Source organism: Adelges cooleyi, unplaced genomic scaffold, assembly GCF_023614345.1.
Source record: "Adelges cooleyi isolate 19-005CV unplaced genomic scaffold, UGA_ACOO_1.1 ACOO_flye_CR_arks_rails_tigmint_CR_PRNA_651, whole genome shotgun sequence".
In the NCBI taxonomy this organism is placed as follows: domain Eukaryota; kingdom Metazoa; phylum Arthropoda; class Insecta; order Hemiptera; family Adelgidae; genus Adelges; species Adelges cooleyi.
Window position 1 is genome coordinate 4,973,213 of NW_026096352.1, and position 20,738 is coordinate 4,993,950.

The following is a 20,738-nucleotide window of genomic DNA, read 5'->3' on the forward strand; positions in this document are numbered from 1 at the left end:
GGGAAAACATATTAATATCCTACACAGAGAGGCGACTCGCGTGCATTATAATATAGGATAGCAAGTTGGGTTTGGACCGTGTTTATGGGCGTCTAGAGTTTGTTTTTTTTTCTTCTAAAGGGTCGGTACCGGAAAAATGCGAAATATTGCTTTAAGTTCACGCCCACGGTCGTACTCTACGGGTTTCGCTGCAGAATTACAGTTGGACAAAAAAACCAACCCATGCCGCAGCTTTTATGTGCCCGTCAAACGCGTTTAGTTGCTTTATAATACACATGTGTGTGTGTGTGTCCACAAAAACGATCTGAGTGCTATTTCGAAAAATTATTTCCACCCCGGGCCGCCCAAAAACATGTCTCACGCCCCATTCGCTTTAAATCGGCTGCCGTGTCTGTCGTTCTCCAACAACAATAAATATGTACTAGCACAATCACACAAGCGTATAGAAACGGCAAAAGGTTTTGGTAAACTCTAGTATGCGTTATTATGATAGTATGGCGGCGCGCAGTTCATTTGTGGTGAACAAAAAAAAAAGGGTTTTAAACTTGGGCCGCGTAAATTGCGACCAAGGGGTGTGGGTTTCGCCTGAAACAAAAGCCAACGCGATTCAGCTCAAAATCCGCCTGGTAACGTATTTACACTAATACGCTGCTGCTGGGACAGTGCAAGATCTACCAGTAAGGAAACACGGGGAGATGACGGTCCCAAAAGTGGGTAATACCGGAATTCAATAAATAAAGACATTTGTGGACTTTTAGTTCTGAAGATATTTTAATTCCCAATTATGTTGCCACTATTCCCCCAAACGGTATACTATAGTAGTAATGGAATGTTGCATGGCACCGGTATCATGTACAACCTACCAACATGCGACGCACAATAAAATAAGTACAACTGAATGCCGTGAAATTAAATTACAACTTTGTCTTGTATTTGATAAAATAACGTTATTCAACTTTGATAGGAATTGTATAATTATTATTATGGCTCAACCGTATAGGTTGGCTCTGTGCAGGCTATCATAAGTATCATATGATACAGTCGGTACTTCTGCCAATAATAACGCTCGTTAGAGAGCCACTTGGATCGAGTGGCACACGGCGAAAACTTGATCGCAACAACCCGTTTGAACTAAAACAATTAATCCGGATGCGCGATAGTATTCTGGAATAATGACGTTTAGCTCGTGGTAGCACTTTATATTAGTGTTTGATATTCATGTATAATAATAATAATATAATACGGCCATTTGAAGGGCATTGTAAGTCACGCGGAGCTTGCAGTTTGAATGAACCGAATCTAATTTGTAATTTGATAACTGTTCAAATAATAGCCATCACTCTGTAATGGTAATTATTATTATTAGTAGCAATAATAATAATAATGTGTATGTATTCACAGCATTACGCTATGTACGAGTTAAGTAGCAATTCCTCTGTGTAGCGTGCCACTCTCTGTAGGACCGCTTGGTATAAAGACCCGGTCATTTATCGTAATTACCGTACCCGACAATTGTGTAACTACGGAAAAAACACATTAAAAATGTGATTTACAAAGTTTTGCGTTTTTTCCCCTTTATGAACATCCACACGAGAAATAAAAAATAAAATTGTCTCGACACTCCATGGTTATACCACGGGCTATAATATGAAAACAGATAGCTCACTCGGCATGTAAGCAAAAACTATGACGTCACATGACTCAAAATGAAATCAGTGTGACCACACGTTCTAGCATAATATTTTATAATAGTACCACAGATTAGATACAAAGAATTCATTTAAATCATATCACTGTTAAAGAATTTATACAATAATATTGTAAAATATCTACACAATAATTTATACTAATTCGTGTGACTATACTGATATCTTCGCGAGTGCCTAATTAGTCATTATACAAATTTCCTTGGTTTTTCGGTGGGTAAGCAATCTGTTTTCATATAGTCTATATTTATACAATAATATTAACACTGGTCTACAACCTACAATGTTGTTGTGTTCGATGCAAACCAATAATCCATATTACAATAAATTTTCAATACATTTCTTTATAAATTGCCAAGTAAAAACATTGGGATTGTTACCACGTGGTTAGTCATTCCGCACAAATTATGTTTTGTTTTCTACCAATAAAATTCTATTGAAATACCTCATAGTTTTATACTACATATTGTCTTATGAGCAGAGAGCTTTTGTCCCTGAGTATTATTTGACAGTGTAAGAGTTTGAATTTTAAATTGCAAGAATCCTTGTAAATATTGTAACAACCTTTTATGATTTCACTCAAAGTAATGGTTTTAACGTCAAGGGGAACGTGATGTGTTGTCTCGAAAAATGTATTTTCTTTGGCACGCTACGCTTAAAAATATATTATATTATTGTTTATGGAAAATTTAGAATTTTGACTATTTAGTTTTTTATCGGAGTATATATTTTGTAATTTAAACATACGAACTCTTTATAAAAGCCCAACAATTGTTTTGTACCACAATGTTTGATCTTTAATAAGTTCTTTGAATATTTACTAAGATAAGTTTTCCTTTAATTGGTTTTGTATTTTTCGATATAAATGCAATTAAAATATGCATTTTTTCGTGCTCAAAAATACATTTTGTGCTTTTAAAGCGTCTGTTGTCTGCTGTTTTTTTTTTTGTGTAAATTAATATGCCGCGTTGTTTTATGTTAAGTAACCCATTGATAATAATATACTGTTCGTCTTCATTGGTCTATTGCTTATTAACTCGTATTTCAGCGCATAAATCAAATTAAGGTTTGCCTATTGTCATCCCTTCTTCTCTGCCCTCATCGGTTCTCGTTGATTGCATTTTGTCTGAACCCGTTTACATAATTTATTCGTCCTAAAGACGTACCGGAACGTTAAATCGTCCTTCTAAATTAGTCTTGCTTAGGTAAATACCCAATACTAAATTGCTCAACCTACAATTAGATCTTAGCCGAGAGATATTTCCGCCTTTCGGTCTGCGTTTGTTGCAGCAAACAACGTTGTTCTTATTGATTTTAAATTATAAACCTTTAAACATATTTTGAGTAATTAATGACATATGTTTATTTGTTTTCAGGTACGTTTGTATTATTGAAAAACAAAGGGCTAATCGGATGGTCCAGGTAAAACTTAAATATTTAATTTCACAAGAACAACGGTAATTGTAATTTTTTTTAAATTCAGAAGTCTTCTTCAACTGATTACTAGCCTGAACGTGTGCTTGATTATTCTTGCACAAGTGTACTATAATATTGATATCATATTTCAAAGAACATATTATCGTCCTACACGACTTGACAATTTTAGGCTTTTCTTTTTTAGAAAACAACAATATACAAACTAATAGAAGAGTATATCTCAAGATTGTACCCTTTATGTTTTTCCGAAAATCACAAAACTTGCTACTCTATTTACATAATAAATAATGAATTACTTTTGTAAATCTTTTTATTCGTACTTACCATTTCAGGCGAATGTCCTGTAGTGTGGTAAAAAAAAATCTTTTTTACTTACGTTTATACTTCGAAGAACAAAAAAAAGGGTGTCAGAGCAAAACTTTTTAATAAGACATTTTTTAGACCATATGGTAAATTAGTCTCTCCTCATCACTAACGCATCTACAGTTGTATTATAGAACTTATGATGTAATAATATGTGGAACACGGGCCCTGTAGCATAATATATAGTAACCACCACATATATAACAAATATGAATATATTTTATAACACTTTTTGGCTGTTCTTGCACTAACCGGATAACTGAAAGACGCGTCGATATTTCTCTCATTTTTTCGATTACAAGTACATGTATATTCAGCCAATGAGAAAACATTACTTGCATAGTTCACTAGAACTGTCTAATATTGTTTTCCGAGAATATAGTCGCGCCCTTCGAAATAAGTTACTTCTCTCTCTCTCTCTCTTAGATAAATGTCACCCATAATCACTTTCTCTCTGTCTTTCTGTCTCAACTCTCAACATATGTCACATTTTTTAATGGATTTCAAAAATATATTACGTTAATAATGAATGAAATAATATATAATTCAATTCGAGTACACTTTTTTCAGCATTTAATATTTATAAATTTAATAGATTATTTATAAGTTAGAGCCAAATCAAATACTTTATGAGAGGCCCACAAAGTCTTGCACCATAAGGTTGAAATCTTAAAACTAAATTCAATACATTAAATAATTACAGTTATAAATTATGGTATTTTTTAATTTTAAACGCTGCACATGTTTTAATCACCTCGGCATGGAAACATTCAATTTTTAAATTTAACTTGTACATTACTATAGACATAATACAAAAAGTTTGTGTAAAAGTATTGATTAAGTATTCTGTGTCATCTAAAACAACCATCAAAAGTAGTTTATTTATAAGAAAACACCGAAGTCTGTAATATTTAGCTCAGCAGTGATTTTTAAGTCTGAACATAATTAATCATATTAGAGTGATGCAAATATTAAGTGCTCGTAATATCTAGACATATTAAAGACAATTGTTCTATTTACAATATTATTATACAATAAGGGAAGCGCGAACAATAGTAATAATAAAAATAATATTATAATTTAAAAAATATCACCGTAATTACTTTGATTAAAATCTGTATTATTTTACGAAAAACCATCAGTGCTTGAACAGTTAATTAGAAAATTAAAAAAAAATCCTAATCTATAATAAGAGTATTCTTAAATAACTAAAAATAAAATAATAAATTGCCTTATATTTTTTATCCAACTTATTATTAACTAATTAGGTACATGTAAGTTAATATACATAGTTTAATATGTTACATTATTTTACGTATACTTTGTAAGCAAACCAAAAACGTTTCTATTTGAACTTCAAATATTACATTAGGTAGAGTTTCTTCAAGTACAGTTATTCAAACATAATATTAAGACATTGAAATTGTAACACGGCGCAATAATTAGTTAATTTCACTACATCACTGTAGTCAGATACAATATGTAGCCTATACGTAGCCCGCCGAATGTTTAAACAACGTGACGTGATGTCTTCGTCACATTCAGCTGTCATAATATAGTTTTCGGTAACCTCTTGAGAAATGCAGTAATCAATAATTATATCGTGTTCCCGTGTGTTTAAAATGCACATAGAGCTACACTATGTACATCTAAATTTGTGGAGCCAGCATATTCCAGATGAATTAGTGATGTTGTTTACTTTGTTATTTTCATTAGCTCTGCGGAATTTACTTAATGGAAAATGTTGCAATTAATAAACCACAGGGGAATGCAGTTTTATTTATCATTTATGTAATACTCGGTGAGTTTTATATTCATTTAACCTCACTATAAAGATATGAAAAATAGGCTTCATAACTAATAGATTCCACTAACGCGAGAAATCTAATTGGGTGTAAAATAAATATTGCATTCTTCCTCCACCTAGTTACACCACTGATTTTATATGTTTAATACACAAATATTATTTCGTAGAAATCGTCGTTATTTTTTGGTGATTATTTTTGAGTTTTATTTAAACAATTACACATAAAAAAAAGGACCCCAGTAAAGTTCAACAATCCAAAATATTAAAATTTTCAAAACGTAATTCGAAGTACGACGCCCCGAAGTTTAATACGTGTGCACTTAGGTTTGACCACAAGACCATAAACTCATACTGCCTGAAAACAAAAACAATTCTCGGTTTTTCCACGCCCATTTGGGTTTACACTTTTAAACCATGTCCACAAACATAAGTTCTAAATGGTTTGCAGTTTCCCACTGAGAGGAAATGTTCTTCAAGGTCTTTTTCATCGCAGTTAATTTACACTTGTTCCATATAAGGAAATGCTTTATAAACTAGGTAGTAATTTCTGCCAGGTTTTACTAATTGAAAGAACCCCTAGGGCAATGGTTTCTATTTAAATTAATTTTTAATTTGCCTTGTGGATTAAAATGTTCTACCTAGATGAAAACCAGTTGCGTTTAACTTCATACTTTTTGAGTTATTAGCTGTTAGCACAGTTAAAAATACTTTGGCGTATTTCATATAAAATAAATGATATTTTGAACGAAAATATACAATATTTTTGTTCTATAATTGAATAAAGCGTTTGAAAAAACAAAAAAATCTTAATTTCCTTAGAGGATATTTCAATTTTTCAAATCTCGTAGCACATCCTGTAGATTTCGAGGCGATATAGATACGGTCATAGGAAATAATGAAATTATAATATCATTGTTCAACAACTTCTCGTGGGTATTGGAATATAATAAACAGCGGTGAGAGGATTAAGGCAGATCCCATTGCCTATATGAAACAAGTCGTTGGCGACAAAGTCAAATAAAATACTTATGTATGCACGTACCGTGTATATGAAAAAACTACATGTCGGTAGGAGGATATATAGTAAAATATATAAGTCCACAAATTCTGCTTTGGACCCGTTAGGCCTAAATAGCATTTATACTACCGGTCTGCATCGGACAACAATACAGGAAAATATCTTTGGCAAGACGCAATTATTACAGTGGTCACATTGGGACTTAAGATACCAATAAGGACACTGCGATAACGGCTACAACCATACACCGTTTACACGTACAAAAGACGGCCGGGCAAGTTTCTGTTTCAGTGTCTATCAATCAACCATGGCCAGCAATAACAATAATATTTAACAACCATGCCCATTGCCGCACACACATCCGGTGCACCAGTATTGTGTTATAACGTTATTGCAAGTCCAATTCCAGTTTGTTATTAAAATAACGACTCAGTGATATAATTACTTAGCTTCGCACAATCCGGTGGTCGTATATAAAGCGCTTCTAGACATCTCGAATCCAATGATAATCTTTATATTATAACAAGAGCGTAGTAGATTGCGTTTTTCAATTGTCTTTGAGTATAAATCTTATAAAGCTGATGATGTATTGTTACGCATAACAGGTGAAGAATCTCATTTAAAACTTTAACAAAGTCGTATAATGAGTTTCACAACTCGTCATATTACTACGTTCATGGGTGTTTTTTAATATTTTATTTTTTATAAGAAAAAAAGGCGTTATAAAAATGTCTATAAATATTTACAGGGTTTGCGTTTTATATTTAACATATTATAATATTAATATTTTGTTACCGACATATTATTCGGCGAAAGCGGACGGGGCTTAAGGACGGATGGTGTGATAGAGAGAAAATATGAATATATTTTACATGCAAAAAAATTGTGATTAAGATATAGCTAGTGTACGGGGAAAAGAACTACATTATCATAATAAAGATTTTCAATTTACCTTTCATTCTCGTATTTCCCACCGTGTCTTATTTATTAATATTTATTGCCTTAACAATAGGCTTTTTCCACCGCCATTATAATCTAGCCTAGTATCGTTTCATACTATTGGCGATCCAGTAAAATTAGAATAATATTTGATTATTATTTATTTCTGTGTTTTGGCGACTGAGGTTTACCGGCGTCGTGACCGTCATTTACGCTACTCTTCTACATCTATTACAATAGTAGACGCCACCATATAATTTATAAATATCATCAGTCTTAATAATATAGTATTTTCCTCAACCCACAAAAAAAATCAATAAACTTATGTGCAGTGCAGTGCACGAATAAGAACCTATCACGTGTGTAAATACCTGAAATATTAAATTATCTTTAATAGTTGAAAATTACTATGACAATAACAAGATTCAAGTCTAAAGTGAAACAAAATATAGTCACAATATTTCATATTGAGTCACCGGGAATTTTGTCTTTTTCAGGTGTTTTGCTCTAAGTATTAAGTAAAATATAATCCTCTACTAAGCAAATGTCAAAAATATGTAAAGAAACCATTTTCTTAAATGTGTAATTTACTATTAAGACATATTAAACGATAAAGTCATTAGGAAAATATCAACTACGACGATAGTTTACAATATTTTTACAAATATCTGTAAAAGTTGAATTTATGTAATTAATCTTGAATAAACAATTTTTAAGTTTGGGCCTTAACTAGAAGTATAATATTGACCCAAAAGAAACAATATACATATAAACAAAATTAAGAAGTGAGAAAACTGGATTCTATGGTTCAAAATTATTAACAAATTATTAAAATATTATACTTGTTTACCTGGCAAAACGATGAAACTTCGCCGAAGTTATATCAAAGTAGTTTTAAACTTTTCTCTTAGTTAGGTGAAAAGTTTACCCTGTTCTTAGTATTTACATTAAGAACATAGCGGTGACCGCATTTTCAAATTATTTTAATTGTAATAACCGCTCTTATTTAATAGACACAATGCACCTACTTAATACAAAAAATCAGTTATATCGCATTCGTGGTATTCATATTATAATAAACGCGTCCACTATTGTTAGGTTACCCGTTTCACTGAAACTTAACCTACCACGTCTACCAAAGTCTAAAGTTTTTACAAAGATTTGAACCGTGGATAACCATAATATGTGATCTTGAGCCTAAGATTCTAGATATCTATGTTATTAAGCATAGCTATACTTCATAGGTTGTCTTTTCTCAGAATAGTGGGTTGAAATAAAAATCAAACCATTTAATAGAAGCGTTTCATTTGCTTCATGTGGTTGTAATATTATAAGGTACTGGAATATTATTACGGTCTGAACGTTATTGTCTTTGACCACGGAACACTGGCTAGAATAGTAACGAAGACGTGTTAGACCTCTGAGAGGGGCTATGTTTCCGGCAGATTAAGTATTATTATTATTACTACAATTGACGCCGCCCCCTTCGGCCTTCTCCATTATCACGCCTACCGGTTTAAGCTGGTCATCACCACCGGCTAGATATAATGTTAATATTATTACCTACAGTACAAGAAACTATAAATGCGATAGAGCGGAGGACCTTAACTGATGCTCGAAAAGGTTTTAGAACGGCGCCCTTGGGGTAGGTACACTGCTCATAGAGACTAGATTATTCACGGATATTAAATACATGAGGGTCGGCTCTAATTTAAATATTGATGGTTCAAGTGTTAAGTGTTATTGTTCATATTAAAGCAATAATTGACAAGTGTATTTAATATAACAATCATATGAAATATCAACTCAGTTTCAGTCATAAAGATAATAGTATTATAATAGTTGTAGGAGTTATAATATTTTATATTTTGAATATATTATACTACCTTGAAACAAATTTAACTGATTTTTTTGTCATATAGACTGTTTATCTTATACATGTAATGTATATTTAAAACAATGTATATGCGGTTGAGCATAATCTCAAGAGCAAATGAAATAATGTACAATAACCATAATATTAGTGCATGCATAAAGATTACAGTAATTTTTATTTAATTTATTTATTGTTTGTTTTAGAGTTTCTTTTTTACTTTTGCAACAGACCATTGGTATTAAAAAACAAATATATGATACGGGTGCAAAAATAATAACATAAGATATTATAAAATATTATTTGGAATATCGGTATTGTAATGTTAATATACTCAGTATCAGATTACACGTCTACGTGGTAGGTATGAGTGGATTTGAAGTAAATACAAAAACACAATGCAATAGTTATGTGACTGTGTTCTCAGATTCGCAAAGCTGAAATTCAACAAGTAGAGTGGACCCCAAGTGCTCTTTATACGGTCGACGTTCCCCCTCTTGTTTCACTGTCAGCAATACAACTCGTTTTGTGTCCCTTTCGAAACTTTTGGCAACACTAGACTCAATTATTATTGCACTCACAACCGTAGTCGTTGGCCCACCGTAATTACACATACGCTATGCTCACCTTCATGTAAAACGGTCACCGTTGGTAAATAATATAATATATTATACACAAATTTGGCACTTTAAACGCTTTGATGTGGAGTGGTGAAAGTATTAACGAATCGTGTTAACAAGCTTTTGGTTTTCAATTTTTAAAACGAAGTTCTCGAAAGCCGGATACAATCTGATTCCGATTTAAACGGTGCTAAGAGTTTTTCTTTGAAAAACTTAATATTTTTACAAAAAAAAAACTCTATTTCAAAACAGCCACGGAAAAAATTTAGTTGTACTTACTTTTTAGTCCCATTGACTCTTTACGTGCCGTCTTATGTCAAAATCCTTGTAAGAATATTAAAACACAAGCCAGTTTTTAAATAAGCTTTTATAAGACAACTTCCGTGTATTTGAAAAAAACCGACTTGGTTTAAAAATTACGATGAACTTCACAAATCATGCATTTTGCATTTCCCAACAGCAAACTTCTTAAAAGCTTTTATAGGATAATTTTTAAATGTTGTGTCAATGATGTTTTATCTTTATTATAACGCGCATACTCCACGTCAACACGAGTAATTTTATCTGAGCCCATAAAATATCGTTATTGAAATTTTCATTAACTTTAGCACGAAATTCTTAAAATTAATTTAATGCAGTTCCTAAACCAATAGCAATAATCATATCTTGTATAGTCAGTACCGAGACTAAGAGCAATTTATTAGAAATGATTGCAATGCTTTGCCGTACCTCATAATTCTACCCCTTAACGTGTTCTTGTTCCACGTATAAAACGTCTTAATGTAAACTTTAATTATTATTGAAGAAATTGGAGAACTTACGGATGACTTCGTTTGTTTAACAGACCCATAAGTAATTTTGAGAAATTTACTGTACATTTTGTTTGACTACAATCACAAACAAAATATATTGACTTTCTTGGAAGTCTCGCAGCCTTTTAACCCCTGTCCCGTCGCACTAAGTACACATAATAACGTTGGGGTACTTGATCCTTGCTCGAAAAATGCAAACAATGGAACTCCGGTCGATGCACATCAGGACAAGTCCAATCAACTTGAAATTTGTGTGACTAATAACAGTAATATTTTTCTCTCTGTAATAATATAGGAAACCACCGGATATGCACATTGCACAGATAAGAGAACACTCAGTCGATGGTAGTCATAATTGTACCGGGAGCAAATGGATAGGCACGTTTACTTATGGCGAACAGCTTTTGCCGAACTGGCTAAATAAGCTAAGACACCTCGATGTATATGAAAATATATTATATAGTATAATTCAGACGTTTAGTACACGTATTACCGCGGTCATGGGTGACGATAGAAGTGGATACCGAAACCGAGACGGTGTTGCACGTTGGTCTTTTTATATCCTTTCCGACAGCCTTTACTCGGTTGTATGAGTACGTGGGCAGTGTCTGTTGCTCAGGGTATGCGATAATTTCCCTCGGGAACCTTTTGTCACTGAAAGAGTTCCTTCACACGCGCCTTTTGCCTGCCTTACGTTTCCGGCGGCCTTTCCGATACCCTACCAATAACCTGCAGGTCATACAAGTGTAGGTATAGGGCAAACACGTACTACGCGTCTAACACCGTGTATACGGTGGTCACCGAAAATTTTATATTGCCCACAGCCGGACAAGAGAGTGTCAATGGTCGGATGGAAAAAAGATCGAGGGGAAGACGTTATATTGTGTTTTTTTTTTCCAGAGAAACAAGTCCAAACAAAACCGATGACGTTTTGAAATATTGATTACACTTTGTGCCGAGTTTCTTTGGGCTACCCGTAATATTTGTTGTTTGGTTTTATTTCGCCTAAAAAAACACCAAAAAAACCTAGTTTCCACGCTTAACGGAAAAACATTGAATTATGGATACATTTTTTGCATTACGGTTTCGCAAAACCACCACATTTCAATGTTTTAACTTAATTATCATAGTACAGTACAATGCATCTAGATATTATTAAACTGTAGCAAATGAAGTAAATAAATCAAGTAATAACCAAGTGTCCTTAACAATTTTTTTGAAACGAACTCTAAAGTTGCTAAAGTCTGCTAAAGTTGCACTCACTTGGTTAGTGTTGTCGACATATCGCAAACAGATATTAAACTCCATTGTTTTTCGTGCTTATCGTGTTATGCTTCACGGACATTATATTTCATGGTGGCTGTGTTTTTTGGAAAAGATAAGAAACAAAAGAGAGAATAATCGTTTCACGACGAGTAGGTACATGCTCGACTTCCGTTCATAAGTCGGAAATGAAATACAAATTGTGGTAGTGAAAAAAAACGTCCTTTTAAAGTTTTTAGAATTTGTTTATTTTCTATTGTCAACATGAGTAATCTTTTTTTGTCATTTTGTTTTTGGCTCTTGTTGGTACCTTTTCTTAACCATGATTTGTGATTTGTGTAAGCATGTGATTTTTTTTAGTAAAGCGTTCTTCGTTTATTTTAATGAAAATTATGGACATGCAGACACCTGCTAAAATAATTGGAAGAATATGATAGAAAAATCTGCAATCGAAATTAAACAACTATCGATCGGTTAATTATTTATACATTTAGTAAATGAATAAATTGTATTTTTATAATTTGACTAATACTTAATCAACTCACGATTGTAATAAGCAATTAACAGTGTTAATGACTGTTTAGCAAAAGCATAAGTCTGCAATGGTTCCTGACAACAATCACTGTTTGTCTTTAATATTCTAAATAGTATTTACATAATATATATATATTATATTTGCTTTTGAGGTGGAAAATAATGATACCGCAGGCAAGTAATGTATAACAAAAATTGCTAACAATAGTCTCGAGTGAGTTGCTACGCTCTAGTTGATACTCTCTATCCAAATTAGTTTACCAGATACATTACTATCATTATAATTGTACTACTTTAGTAAGTGTATTATTATTGATACTGGATTATCTGGTGTCCGGTTGGATAATTTTTTATTCCGACCCAATAACACATAATCAGTTTATATTTTGTCAATAAAGGATCCACTATTAGGACTACTAATAATACAGGAAATTTAAATAAATCGCCACGCCGCGTTTAATTTAAAATCAAATTGATTTATTGTTCCAGAACGTGTAAATATTTTCATTTAATTAATTAAAAAATTACTTCCATTGTTCCATTGGAAATACTATACCCTATTGTATATATATGTACATATAAATAATCGGTATTTAAATAAAATAATCTTTTAATAAGTTCACAATTTGTAAATGTACGACTGCACGTGATACTATAAATATTTAAAAGAGACGTTAGGGTTATTTGTGTAGGTAAGTACGGTTCAGCCATCCGGTCTGTTATGGTCCATTAGGTCAGCTCTGTCGACCACCACTAAAGCCTAGACTAACCAACTAGCTAAGCAAAGACGTTAGAAAAAATAAAAAATAAAATAAAGGAAAGAGGTTCTCTGTAAAGTGCATTTGTTTCTAATTTTGTCGAACGATACAATTTCTTTAACATCTAGTACATGTTTTTCCTATTAGCCGTATCATGTATTTTTTTTTTTCAATTTTAGAAAATGTGTTGACCTTTTTTCCGTCACATTGGGTCAGTACAATGTAAAAAAAAACGCTACCGACGGAAAAAATAATAAAAGGTGAGCCAGATAATAAAATACCACCGGCAAGGCCGCAATCTAAATATTCAAATCGTTTCGTAGCATATTATTATGTAAACAAAATGTCGAAAAATACCAACTTTGTTATTGGCAATAACAGTTTCGACGGGAAATACATTTGATAAGAAAAAAATTAATAATAATAATAGCTAGCAAAACACCATCATTATCATATAAATTTGTTCTAGTCGCTTTCGCAGACGTGCATGTATTATATAATATATATTGTATACTTATATAATATTACCATTTATTTATACCGTTTAGCGTGATTTTCATCGGCTAAAAAAAATGTTCGAAAAGCTTTCAGTAAACGCTAATAATATTGATTTAATTTACAACCGCAATGTTTGTAAATCTTAGAAGGTATATAAACTATGTACACAAGTAGTCGTTTTCATCATCTTACTCATTACTTATAATGAAATAATAAAATGATAACCATTTTTTTTTTTACAAATTAATGATTCATACTAGTATTTCAGCTCTATTTCGTAAACATATAAAATTCACAGCCGTATCGTGCTCTTACTTAATATTTAATCCGGTACCAACGCAATTTTATACTATTATTATGTATTTTATCTTAGGATATGTTTGCTTTTTGTATTTACTTAACGTCCCGAACGGTTATGTAATCGTGGGCTTCGGTTGCAATGGTCGACACGCGAACAAAGATAATAATAAAAGAAGTTTTAAGTTGTCCTTTATGGACAAGCATGGTTGAACGACGCAGTGAAGTAGGTACGCAAGAGGAATTTTCCACTGAGAAAATAAAATGCGACTAATAGGACGTTATTGTTTGCTCAACAATGCTTGTGAAATGTTAAAAATATAATTTCAAATATTCCGACACACGCATATCATAAACGCATGTCTACATATCAAACTGTTTTTGCATCATACGGCTCGTTTAGTAGTACACAGTTAATACTTCAATTTCACTTAAACGACATTTTTAGTCGTATAAATATTATAATATTATTTTATTCACAGGTAAAAAACGAGTTCAACGAGTATATGATTATTTTAATATAAATCATGCATTTTTATTTTTCAACTCTAGTATTATTGTATACGAATGTTATATTTTTTAAACTAGTCCAACTGTTATTTTGCTTTCGTGACAGTATGAAAAAGTTATGCTTAACCGTTTTCTGTAAGGGGCTTATATTATTAGAGCTCAGGCGTATCTTTTTGGACAACATTTTTTTATTCGACCCTCTTTTATGTAGATTTTACATTAATATTTTTAAGATTTAAAAATAGTAATATTCAATTTTTTTTCTAATAATAGAAATTCAAGTCCTATTCTACTGCATAACACCAATTAACTATTCTGTCAATTATTTTTATATATATTTAAGTGCATGAACAGACAAAATATTTTAAGGATTATTTTCTTCGGTTACATTAGGGAGCGTGGCAAATTATTTTAGTTTCAAAATATAAAAAACCTTATTATTATAATTTTTTAAATAAGCCGATTAAAAATATCACGATTTTCATTGCTTTAATGCTAAATTCATAAAGTTTTTAACTATTATTAATTAGGATGAAGGAAAAAGCTTTGGGTTTTACTAAACTTCTGCACAATTCTTACAAACTCTATACATGTTAAGTACTGTATTTAAATACTATTTCAGTTAATAGACAAAACAAAGATACACTGCAATTGCATCATTCATTTCAAAAACGACAAAAGCCATTGTAATTATAAAAATGATTTTATGTAAAATTTGTTACCCTAATTATTCGTAGTGCATATTAATCAAATATGACTTCATATAAAATATTTTGATTTATATTATTATTTTTACTATTGCACTATCGAGTAAAATGTGAATAAGTTGTTGGTGTTGCATACGTGTTGGTTTCTAAAATTGAAGCTATTATACGCGTAGTTAATATGCATAAAATATCAAAACATTAAAAAACAAACTTAGATATATCACAATGACTAGTGAATTCGTCTATATTAAAAAAATGTCAACATTAGCAGATTCGGAGCGGCGTTAACGAAATTTGCAACTACTGAACTTTTGACAATAGGAAAGAACAAGAGCTTAAGGGAAATCATTTTCAAAAAAGTCATCCCCTGGGAGTATAGATGACATATTGTGTATATACATAATATACCTATATATTTTACAACAACTTGGCCCCTTTCAGATCGTTCATGTTTTGGTCCTGAATAAAGTTTGCTCAAAATGAGATAACTTATTCAGCACCTGTGGTCCAGGCTGTCAGGTCGGATCAACTTGATGAAAGCCACAAAATTATTTATTGTTTATAGCGTACAAGTTTAATTGGTTGTTTGGTGCTCATAAAAATGGGCGGAGCTTTCGAAAAACTAATATAAACTTATCCCAACACACTTCAACCATTAAAGCAGCATAGAAGCTAGATTGTTTCAATTCGAAATACTTTTTTGCTGACCTTTTCTACTTACAAATTTAAAATAAAAAAAACAAATTAATTTTTTGTTAGCTGAGGTAATATTATTAGTATGTCTCTGACCCTCAACTTTCACACAGGTCGAACATGGGAGTAAATTAATGATTGCTGTTAATGTTATACGTTGACGTCGACCATATTGATAATCATTTTTGTCCTTTGATCTTAGAAACGGCTTCTTGTCTAATCACGGAATATGTACTAGTGTTATTAGAATTAATCCGGGAACGTCTCGAGTCCAAGTGACAAATTATTAAAAAGCTAATTATAAAATATACTTTTGCGATTAAAAACCCTACTCGTAGTTTTGGTTTTTTTCTTCAACCAAAATAACGTTATCAACGACTAGCTGTACCTACTACTGTGTTTGTGTAAAGCACCGTATTTCCTGTGGACTATGACCGGATACGAGATGCTCTGTTTTCGTTGTGCTATCCGCGTCGCCGACTATAAGGGACTATTATTGTGTTCTTAGTGTTCTGTATTAATTATTGTCGCACTGGGTACTATTTGCTAATTTGGTCGACAACGGTTAGAGACGGTGACATTTCTCATTTGACCTTCTAGTTGTCGTCGGTCGACAGATATTGCCCGGGGAGTAAAACTATCGAGGTTGGTCGGCGAGGGGAAAAGGGTGCGAAGGGATAAGTTAAGGTTTCCTGGGCAATTAATCCACTCCGCCGCTGCCATCGCTGTTGTACCGATATTGTCAACGGTGGGTCGGAGCCCTATTTTTGCCGGCAAATGAATTTATTGTTTTTTGTTATTTATCGTTATTGTTCTACTATATTTTACTACAAGTGCCGGTTACAATTTAGTAAGTAACCTTTAGTGCGAGAGTCCGAGAAACCGTTTAAGCAAATTATATTATGACTGTCATTCCGTATAATAATAATTCGCACACACCGCAAAAAACGTATACTTTAAGAATATAACAATTTTAGATCGTATACAAATAGGCGAAAGGAAACAATATTGTCGATTAAGGTTGTCAATGCGTTCCAAAATAGTTTTTGAATAAATACGTTGCATAGGTATAAACAATAATAATGATTGGGTAATTAAACGATACAGAAGCACTCTTAAAGGCAATCAACAAACCGTTAATTAAAATCAGCTATTAGCTCTAAAATAAAGAAAATTTTACATTGTCCTTTTTGATAGTCATTATGAAGATTCATAATGTCTTTTTGAGTAGTTTCTCTAGCTAACTTTTATATTGCTTCATACATTTCTCGAATGGAATTTTCGTGGCGACAGTAAGGTTGTGTTTGTGACAAACAACTAAAAAAAACCAAAAAGTCGTCATAATATTATTATACTCAAAGTTTATCAACGAAGGTATTGAAAGTCAATAATTCAAAGCGGACGCGGTCTCTTGGCGGGTGCTTCCGGGTACTTCCGATTACTTCCGTCTTCCTTTCTAGGATTATTTTTACGTTGATTTCCGTTAGTTCTATTCAATAATACTGAATGAATTCGGCGCTAAAACCTCTAATTTAAAGATACAATATATAGGAGCCCTCTTGTCAAATAAAATGTATTATTATAGTGATACTACTTTAAATAGCGTTTATGAATTTGTTCAATTAAATCACTTCCTGCGTAATACATATAATTAATTATTATGAAGAATTGCAATTGGTTTTGGCTAATGAAAAAACAGAATAACGCAATCTACTTTCGTCGCCACTTCGTGTTATATTTAAATTAATTATTATTATTGTACTTTATTCGAATAAACCGCGAGCCTATTGTTAAGGTCGTCACGTATTGTTTAAACTTTGCTTCGAAGATATATTTTGTGTTTTAATTAATTCCAACTGCGTTGTCAATTATAAACGGTTAAGCGTCAACGACCAAGCTGAGAGGTGAAATAATTTTTTCTTGTGGTCCACCAGATTATAAAAAATAGTGTTTCTCTCATTTATTTTCCGGGAATACTTTTTTTTTAAATTTTCCCATAAGTGTCCTCCTGAATCCAAGTCCTAAGAAAATAAACCCCCCCTCCTCTCACTCCGTTACGAACTAAACAAAGCAGACAAAGTTTTATCGTTTCGCAGAATATTAATAGTTTACTGTTAAGCGAACTTAAATTTGATTCGGCTGACTGACCCCACCGATACCTGTCTAACTGTGGTATATTGTAAAAGTGCACTGGTTTAACTACACTTTTCGGTAATACTCGGTATCCAAATTAGATGCCTAGTGATAATTCCCTGGAATTTGTAAAATAATGGCAGTTCTTGTCACGGCGGATGCAATATATTATTTACTTAATTGTATTCATCCAAGACCCAAGTCATTTTTCTATATTAATATCAAACAGAATATATTATCTTTTATTAAATAATTTATTATTTGTTATTAACTCGACCCACTATAAGACATTAAAAATAATCTATGAAAATTTTTTTTAATAAACAATAAACAACGAATAAAGGTGTTGGATGAATAAAACGTTATCCATTATTATTTGTCGATAAATATAATATTTTATATTATCTTTTAACAATTCTCTTAAAATAATCTAATTATTTTAGTTGACAACTAAATCGTCAGACGAGAATTGGCTATTTGTTCAATAAAGTCAACTATAAAAGTACTGTTTAATAATCAACACCTTTTTTTTTTTGTATATATTTTGTTTTAGCGTCAAAATCATTTTCTCTTAAAATAAATTCAATTTTGTAGTTTTTCATTTTGAAGAGACTTAAGGTTATGTTATTTTATAACATTAAATAATTGTATTCAAATTTGTATCTTTATTATTTTTTTTCAAAACCCTATCAACTTTAAAAGCTTAAAATATGCTAGCGTATAAATTCAATTACATTTTAAAAATGAGAAATATTTTCTGACTGGTCCATGACTGGTCTTGAATAATTACTTTTAAAGTTATTTAAGTTTAAATGTTAGGACATGAGGCGGAGTGTGGTTCAGTAACGCGCGAAGATAAAAATAATACTACCTTCCTCCCGTTCTAAATTTTAAACATTCATAACTCAAAAAGTAACTTTCCAAAACTGGTTGTCAACCAGTCCAAATTTTTAGCAAATTATTTTTAATCTAAAATTTGTATTAAACACATACGTTACCAATTAAGTTTAAAAAGTTTATAGAGCCCTAGTAAATACTAAGAAAGTTAATTATTTAGTAACTTTAAAATATTGTAAACAAATCATAAGCTAAAGTGTCTCCAACAAGAAAATCTACAAAATATAGACATTGAGATTTAATTAACCGTCTTCTGGTAGTGTGGTCAGTGAAAACTTAATCTAAAATCTCTGGTTGTTCTTCAAGAGATGAGGAATATGCGTTATGGGTACTGACAGTGGACCGACAGATATGTACAAAATCTGTACTAGCCCGTCAAATGCTAGTCACTAACTCCGCATACAGGAAATGAGACAAGCCGTTGTCTATTAGTTATTGTGGCATGTTACTTCAACCGGAAAGAGTTTGCCACAATTACAGAGCATAGAACAATATTAGTGAACCGAACCACGACATAATATTGATGCGACTATAGTAATAACAATAATTATGATAACGCGGTATAGTGAAGATGAGAAGTCGCAACGGAATGACAACCAGACAGTAATTTCACGACCCATTGAGCGACGGTAAAACTCAATTACACGCCGCTGATACGTTATAACGTCAATGTCGTATGATAATACCCGAAGTATATCAAATGCAGACGTTTTTTTTTCAACACACTCTCCACCTCCTTCCTATATGTGATTACTTTATACCAGGACGAACGACCGGTCGCGACCGTTGAATTTATAGGCCAGCGACTTCTAATTAAACACATAAATAAGACTTTAAAAGGACCTCAACGGCACTACGTTGGGCTTATCAACCACGTCATGTTTTTACAACAAGTAAACGCGCACAAAAGAAACGGTTAGATCCGGACCGAACGAACACCGTGGCAACTAGCTACAGCAATTTAGTGCACTGTATAGTGTCCGGTTTATAATCCGGGGTCAATCCATTTACCGATAAGTAACAAAAGCTGTTGTTTGGAAAGTGTTCGGATTTCTTGCTGTTGGTCGTACAAGTTGTCTGTGCAATGTTGTAATCTCCTCAAAAACAACAACTACCAAAACCCGTCCAAAAGTTACATCTTCTATAATAATAATACAATAAAAAGTATAGTAATCGACCACGACTTCCGGATAGCTTAGGTTAGGTAGAGGGGGGGGGAATAAGTTACAAATTTTAAAAACTTGGTTGCAATTACTTACAAATTTGTATCTACAACTTACAATTTGCCCGGAGCTAATTGGACAAATTAGGGGTGGTTAGGGTAAATTTTGAAATTTGCGTTTTTCTCGGAAGGTAAGAAGTTACAGATTTTTATAACGTGGTTAAAATTATTTACATATTACTTACAATTACTTACAATTGGTTTGGATTGATTCTGATAATATAGGGGGGCTAACTTAACAGACGTAACCAAGTACCGTTTGTTCATCGCATCTGATTTACAAAATAAAATAAAACAATAATAATAAACTCTTAAATTCAATGGTTTTAAAATTCATAAGAAATAAATCTTATAAATTATCGGATTCTATACTTAAAACTATCAATCTGGTTTAAAATCACCTTAAAATTAAGTTCACTATTAGGCCCAATTAACTTAATTTTTTTAATCGTTTCGTTATTAATTATATTGTTTTTTTAGGTTAAAACATTAATAACTATACATAATTTGATGGAGTAGTTAAAACAATAATTATACTAATGTTTTTTTTTCGAGAACATTAATAAATTAAAACTAACAAAACGTAAAAAGTCTGAGGGTAGAGTGCTATTCAAGTAAAACACATTTTTATAAGCCATCAAATATCTTGTA

At 32.0% G+C, this 20,738-nt stretch overlaps 1 protein-coding gene across 1 annotated transcript in view; it reads left to right on the forward strand.

Moving 5' to 3' along the window:
* Positions 1–20,738, forward strand: part of LOC126844956 (opioid-binding protein/cell adhesion molecule homolog) — a 254,319-nt gene that overhangs the window by 126,603 nt on the left and 106,978 nt on the right. The gene's annotated exons all lie outside the window — the stretch shown is intronic.